The sequence below is a fragment of the Lemur catta genome, chromosome 2 (assembly GCF_020740605.2).
Source record: "Lemur catta isolate mLemCat1 chromosome 2, mLemCat1.pri, whole genome shotgun sequence".
NCBI lineage: Eukaryota > Metazoa > Chordata > Mammalia > Primates > Lemuridae > Lemur > Lemur catta.
This window is the reverse complement of record NC_059129.1, coordinates 1027231-1035248: the sequence shown is the minus strand read 5'-3', so window position 1 is coordinate 1035248 and position 8018 is coordinate 1027231.

Sequence of the window (8018 nt, the reverse complement as noted above, 5' to 3'; positions counted from 1 at the left end):
CCTTCGGGGTGCGCGCGTCCACTCGAGGACACGCCGGCGAGCCGCGGGAGGAAAGGGAGGCCGCGATCTCCAAGGGCTCCCCGGATGCCTGGCGGGCACCTCTCCGGGCGCAAGTCCCGGAGGTCTCCTTGGGGTCACGACCCGTGGCGGGGGGCCAAAGGGCACCGAGGCCTAAGGATCCCCCGAAGCGTCGCGGGACGGTGACGAACCCGGAGTTCAGCGCCCTGTGAAGCCCCTTGCAATTGGCCAGTTCGGGGCCGTGGGTGGGGCGTCCGCCGAATGCGCCCAATGAGCTGACCCCGTACAGAAGGCCGAGCGCGCGCACGACCGACGGGAGGAGAAGTGTGGACGCTCCCTAACCCGGGTGGCGGCCGCGCTGGGGGAGGGGAGCTGGGCCTGCGAGCCGGTGGGGGAGGGACGCGGGGCCCGCGGCCTGCAGCCGCCCCCGGCCCCGCACTGGCGCCCTCAGGCGCGCGGGATATGCCTTTGCCAACGCGCGACCTGTCCCGCCCCGCGCGGCGTCCCCGTCGGGCCCTGCGCCCCACTTGGCAGACGGGCAGGGGGCGCCCCCGCAGCTCGGCCGGTCGGCGCCCCGGGATCCGGCAGTGGCAGGTGTCCCCGAGCCCCGACCGGGTCAGCCCCGGGGGTGCGCGGTGGGGCGCTAGTGGGGCAGCCTGGACGGCTGGTGGGGGGGCGGGGCAAGTTTCCAAGGCGGTGAGCTCGTGGACAGCTGGAAGTGACTTGCTTTCATTAGTTCACTCACTCATTCACTCCTTCCTTCCCTCCCTTTTTCCTTCCTCCCTCACTCCTCCTCCTCCCTGGGTCCGGGGTCCCTCGCCCCATCACCCACATCTGGTCCTGTGCTCTCAGTGGATGAACCCCACATGCTCCCAGCTCCCCTTATGCCAGAGGAGTAGAAGCCCTGAGGGGTGTTGGAGGTCTCCTCTGGGCAGGCCAGGCAGGTCTGCAGTGGCCCAGACGCAGGTGGCTATCGCGGGGGGGCGGGGCGGTGAGAGGAGTTCCGGTAATGAAGTCCCCATGGATGGTCACCTTGAGCAGCAAGTGGGCATTCCAGGTCTCTCCCAGACTTGAGGTCCAAGGGGCTGCCCACTCCTGGGTCCCCACAGTGATCCAGCATGGGCCTGGCCTGGGGACTGCACCCTCAGGGGGCCGAGATCATGAGCGGCTTGTCGGAGACACCCATTCTCTGGCCCCAGCTCACAGGGGTCCTGGGAATCTGTGTTTTGAACAAGCACCCAGGTGAGCCTGGCCCGGGGCATACAGTTGGGGCTTCCTGGTGAGGAGCCCGAGACTAAGATTCCTTAACACCATCTCTCTCCTGGGCATATTTGCACAGGGCTGTGTCCTCCTCAATTAGCCATGGCCAGCAGGTGTAAAGCAGGGACCAGGGCTGCACGGACCCAGCTCCAGTCCTGGGCACAGAGCAGCAGGGCTGGCCAGGTGGGGGGGCTTGGAAGGTAATGAGGGGTGCAGTTTGGGGAGGCGGACTAGGCGTGGGGTGTGGTTCTGGAGGACCTGGGGTGCCGAAGCACAGGGCCTGGGCCTGTGGGCACTGGGAGCCATAGAAGGTTGTGGAGAGGCCAGGTGCGGTGGCTCACACCTGTAATCCCAGCACTCTGGGAGGCCGAGACAGGAAGATCGCTTGAGGTCAGGAGTTCGAGACCAGCCTGAGCAAGAGCGAGACCCCCATCTCTACTGAAAAATAGAAAGAAATGACCTGGACAACTAAAATTATATATATAGAAAAAAAAATTACCCAGGTATGGTGGCGCATGCCTGTAGTCCCACCTACTTGGGAGGCTGAGGCAGGAGGATCGCTTAAGCCCAGGAATTTGAGGTTGCTGTGAGCTAGGCTGATCCCACGGCACTCTAGCCTGGGCAACAGAGCGAGACTCTGTCTCAAAAAAAAAACAAAAAAGAAGGTTGTGGAACAGGAAGAGCAAGACAGGTGCTGGTGAGGGATGGAGGAGACACCAGCCCTCAGTCCTCGTGCTTGGTTCCAGCCAATGCAGAATTCCTGTCCTGGGGGACAGAGCTGTGAGGGGATTGGTGGGAGGGAGGGGGGCCTTTAGCTGGAGGATGGGGTGGGGGCAAGGCAGGGAGAGAGGCCCTGACTGGGGACAGCTCCCTGGGTGTAAAGGAGAAACTGAGGCTTGGAGAGGTGAGGGGTTTGTGCAGAAGCAGTGTATATAAAATCCTGGGGAAGCATCCGGCCGACTGCCAGGTCATGTGCCCACCCTTGGCCAGTCCCTTTGTGGGGGAGCTGCCTGAGTGGGGCTGGACCTCCGGCTTCCCTGGGTGCCCTGCTGGGACTGGGCCTCTGTATACCCGGGTTTGTGCGTGGCTGGTTTAAACAAAGGAGGAGGCTCCACGTGCAAAGCAAAGAGGTTGGACCTTACCTCAGAGCATACGTAAAACTACCTCAAACCGCGTCAGAGACCTAAGCATAAGAGCTAATACTGTAAAACTCTCGGAAGGAAACGGGGAAGGTCCTTGGCATCGGATGGGGCAGTGATTGCTTAGACAGGGCACGAGAGGCGCAGCCACACACAGCAGCAGATACACTGGATGTTATCGAAATGAAAAATGTGTGTGCCAAAGACCACTACTGAAGAGTGAAAACACAACCCACAGAGTGGGAGAAAATGTTTGCAAATTACATATCTGATGAGGGATTAACATCCAGCCCATACAAAAATCTGCAACTCAGCCACGACAACAAAATGCCTCCTGCTCTGTCCCAGGCTCAGGTGCGCTCTGCTTGCTGCTCCACATGAGGGTCTTGCTGTGCAGGGCCGCCCGGCCGGGCTGGGACGTTGGGAAGACACTACTGACCCCGCAGGACCCTTCACGCTCCCCAGGGAACCCGCCAACCCCAGAGGTCTGAGTCCGCAGCCTCCGGACGGGCCACACTGCACACAGGCCGCCTTCCAGTGGCCGGGGAGGCTGGGCGGGTGAGGGTGATGCCCACTCCCTCCCACGCGGGGACAGGTGACAGCCCTCTAACTGTGCGCTTCTGACCTGGTTGGTCGTCACCAGGCTGCTGGTCTCTGTTCAGGAGAACGGGGCGGTCTCTGCCTCGGCCTTGACCTGCAGCTGTGATCGCTTCTCGGGTCCCCAAAGAGAAGGGGCCGCATCGATGCCCATCACTGCCCACCACCAAGGGGCCACAGTCGCTAAAGAGAGGCGGGGGCGGGCGGCGTTCAGATGCCCGCAGGGGACCGGCGTCCCGCGGCGCGTCCCCAGCACCTGCGGGCGGAGCGCGCAGTGGGCGCCGGAGCTCCGCGACCGCCCGCGCCGGCGCTGGTGGGCTGGGACGCCCCCGCTCACTCCAGCGCGGAGAGCGCGCGGCCGGGGCGGGGACTTATGGCCCCCAACCGTGGGGAGCGGACGGAAAAGCCACAGACCCGCGGGCGCGGGGCCGGGCCTGCCCTCGGCTCCGGTCCTGCCGCAGCTGGTCCCGCCTCTCCGGCACGCTCCGAAGGCCGCAGCTTGGGTCCCCGGCCCCGCACGCCTGCGGCTCCCCGCCTGCGGGCTTCCGCTCGCGCCGTCCCCTCGGCCCGCGCGCCTCCCGGCCCCGCACGCAGCCAGGCGGCTCCTTCCCTCCGCCTAAGTCGCCGCCCCTCCCGCGTGTGCTCTGCCGCTCCGCCGCGGGCCGTGCCAGGCGGGCTCGGGGTGCGGGGAACCGCGCTCACCTGGCCGAGCCCGCTGTTGGCGCGCTCACTCCGGAGCTCAGCGCGTCAGAGGCTTTGTGCCGCCCTGGCCGCGGTGCAGACAGCGCGGCCCCGGCCCCGGCCGCGCCGAGTCCAGCCCGACGGTGCTGCCCGCCGGTTCCCGCGCCCGCGGGAGGGTCTTGCGTGAAGCGGAGCGGGGAGAGAGGACGGGACTCCAAGCCTGGGAGAGGCGTCAAAGTGGACCGCGCACTGGCCACAGGGGACACTTGTCTTCATTTTAACTGGAAGCGTTTTACAAGGAACAGGATAATTCGCTCTATAATTCGGTTCCATTTCACGCAGGTCCTTGACCCTCTGAGAACCGTCTGAGGACGCGTGGTCTCCTCTGAGCACCGGGATCAGAGCCGACCCTCCCACGCTCAGATGCCCCCTTCACGCCTCCCCTGGAAGTTTCCTGGCGCTGTGTCGTCCAGGATTCGGGGTCCTGCTGCGGCTCAGGCTGGAGGGTGCGTGTCCCGCCCTGACCTGGGCCTCGGTCCTTGGCAGCCTGTCCCCCGGGACCCGCCGTGGGACCGCCCACCGCACCCTCCCGTCACCGGGGCCGCCCAGGGCTGACGGCTGTGTCATGCCCACGTCCCTGGCCTTGCCACCAGCCCCGCCTGGCAGGAAGTGACGCTGAAAAATATGAACATACTTAATACCACTGAACTGTATACATACGAATATTGATATTTAAGATGATAAATTTTATGTTATGTGTATTTTACCGCAATAAAAATGGGAATTAATCCCAAGAATGGATTATAGTTTCCCTTTTTAGAATTCTTGCACCTCTTTTGATAGATTTATTTTTAGAGATTATGAAAATGGTGACTTTCATTAGATTTTCTAGTTATTTGCTGATGGTATATAAAAATTCAACAGACTTTTGTATATTAATGTTATATCTAGGAACCTTCCAAACCCATATTATTTTAAATAGTTGGTATGTATTAAATAGTTATTTCTATGTAAATACTCACACTATACTCAAATGATGACAGTTTAAAAAAAAGAAAAACTCGTTTCCAAATCATTAGGACTTCCAATACAATATTAAATAGAAGTGGAAACAGTGCTCTGTCTTGGCCTGTTTGTTTGTTTGTTTGTTTGTTTTTTATAAGGGATGCTTCTAATCATCCATTTAGGATCTTTCCTCTAGGTTCTTTTTAATAACTGTACTTTACTTAATAAAGAACATTTTTTTCTATCACTTTTTATAAGATTTATTTTTTTACATAATGAATTAATGTTGAATTTTTTGTGCTTAGTGAGATGATCATATGATTTCTCTGTTTTAGTTTATCCAAGTGGTAAATTACATTTATGGATTTTCTAATAATAAACAAAACTTGAATTCCGCTGATAATCACAGCTTAGTTGTAATGTAGTGTCTACTGTATACCCATTGGATACGATTTGCTAGTTTTCAAAGCTATATTCAAGTTTACAATTTCCTTTCTTATAATGATTTTGGTCTGGTGTTGACATCAGTGTTATGGTGACTTCAGAATACGATGTGTCAGGTTTCCTCTTTCCCTATTTTTTGGGAAGATCTTGTTAAAACTGGGCTGATCATTTGCTTGAAATTTGACACTTAAAATAATCCATACCTGGTGCTTTTATCATCATAAAATTTCTTTTATGGTCCTGATTTCATGTTTGTTTTCACAAATTCTTATGATTTTTTTTTAGGGTCAACTTTCTTTCTTTCTTTTCTTTCTTGACAGGGTCTTACTCTGTTGCCTGGGCTTGAGTGCCGTGGTGTCATCATAGCTCACAGCAGCCTCAAACTCCTGGGCTCAAGCCATCCTCCTGCCTCAGTCTCCCGAATAGCTGGGACTACAAGCACCACCACCACGCCCGGCTAATTTTTCTATTTTTAGTAGAGACGGGGTCTCCCTCTTACTCAGCCTGGTCTCCAACTCCTGACTTCAAGCAATCCTCCTGCCTTGGCCTCACAGAGTGCTAGGATTACAGACGTGAGCCACCACACCTGGCTAAGGAGTGTTTTTTGATGAGGGTAAGTTTTAAATTTTGATAAAATCTAGTTAATAAAAAAAATTTTTAGGCCAGGTGCAGTGGCTCACGCCTGTAATCCTAACTCTCTGGGAGGCCAAGGCGGGAGGATCGTTCAAGGTCAGGAGTTTGAGACCAGCCTGAGCAAGAGTGAGATCCCCATCTCTACTAAAAAAATAGAAAGAAATTAGCTGTACAACTAAAAATATATAGAAAAAATTAGCCGGGCATGGTGGTGCATGCCTGTGGTCCCAGCCACAGGCCCAGCCTCGGGAGGCTGAGGCAGGAGGATGGCTTGAGCCCAGGAGTTTGAGGTTGCTGTGAGCTAGGCTGACGCCACGGCACTCTAGCCTGGGCAACAGAGTGAGACTCTTGTCTCAAAAAAAAAAAAAAAAAGAAAGAAAAAAAATTTAAATGAATTGTGCTACTTTTCAGCTGATATTGCCTGTGATATCTTTTCCCATTCTTTTACTTTCAGCTTTTTCTCCCTTGTAAACAGCATCTATCTGGATTTTTTTTTCATGCAAACACCTCTTTATTGTAGAATAAAAGGGGTCTGTTTCTGCAAGTGGAGAGGGAGACAGACCGACTGGCTGACCCCCTGTCCTATCTGGTTTTTTATATCCACCATCGATATTTTTATTTTAACTGATAAGTTCATTCCTGTGTATTTATTGGAATCATTGATAGACTTGTTCCTACCATCTTAATTTATTATTTTACATGGTTCAATTACTTTCTACGTTTTTCCCCCTTTCTTTCCTTTCTAGAACAGATATGTACGTGTAACCTCAATAAGATAAGACATTCATCGATATCATCGAGACTGTTAATTCTGGGTTATTGTGGGTACATTTTCTCTCTTCCTTTGGTGTTATGTATTTTTAAAAGATAACAGTAACCTTTACCATGCTATTTGGTTTCTTTTGCTGAATATCTCTTTTGCAACAGTTTCTGTAACTGTCTTCCCTTTTATGTAAGAGTATTATCTAAACTGTTTCAAAGGGTGTCAGAGATTGGAGATGTGTTAAGCCTGAGAAAGCATTTATGTTGCCCTCATCCTTGAACGGCAGTTTTTTTGGATAGAATGTTCTAGGTTCTAAGTCATTTTACTCACCATTTTAAAATATCACTTCATTGTCAACTCACATCTACTGTTGCAGTTGAAAAATCTGATAGAACTTGGTTCTTCATGTTTTTTCAAACGATTGGTGATTTCTCAAAATGTTAAATAAAGACAGGACCTCACTCCACCTACCATAGCCACAGCCCTGCCTCTCTTTAGAAGGTTGTACGCTATCTTATTTTATTTACTTTTTACTTTTATTTGCTTATTATTATTATAAGACATGGGGGTCTCACTATGTTGCCCAGGCTGGTTGTGAACTTCTGGCCTCAAGCCATCCTCCCACCTTGGCCTTCCAGAGTGCTGGGATTACAGGCGTGAGCCACTGCACCCGGCCTCATTAACTTATTTTAGACCCTGTGACAAGGATTCAGGGGTGAGTAGGAGGCACAGGTGTCAGAAGGGGCAGCAGCTGGTGTACTCACCATGAAGCATGTCTTCACCATGAGCAACTGGAGTTTGATCCTGCTGGGGGGCTCCGAGGGCCAGAGAGCCGGGGCCTTTATCTACCAGCTCCTGCTGACGGTTGGAGCTCCCAGGAAATCCCAGCCTGCCCTGTGCCGGAGCAGAGCTGGCAAAGGTGGTGGAGCCCGGAAATGTGTGTGTGGACTCCGTGGGGACCTGCTCCGGGCACTGAACACTCTTCCTCCCACTGAAGCACGTGGCTTATGTGTGACGAGAACCTGACTTTGTGTTGGTTCCACAAAGATAGAAAAGAAGGGACACGTTTGCCTGGTCTGGGGAGCAGGTCACGAGGGTGGAGGGATGTCCGCTGGAGAACAAGGACCCGAGGTTCCCGGTGGAGCAAACTGTGGGTTCAGGTGTCAGAGCGTGAGCTCACAGGGGACGCGGCATTCAGGGGAGCGGGGTCTCGAAGCCTAAGCGAAGAACCTTGGCCTTCGTTCTGCTGTCAGTGGTTTGTCAGCCTGAGCAAGGTCTCAGAAGTACCCAGGGAGCTTTTGAGAAAAGCCGACATGCTTGTTCATGGAAGCGGCACCTGAGAACCACATGAAAACTGGTCGCCTTCCTTGGTTGCCGGGGAAATGCTATTTAGAATATCCAGGGGGCCATTTTGCACTCCTTGTGCTGGCAAGAGCTAAGAGCACAGCCTTACCTGGTGCTGGGAGGACCCGAAGAGG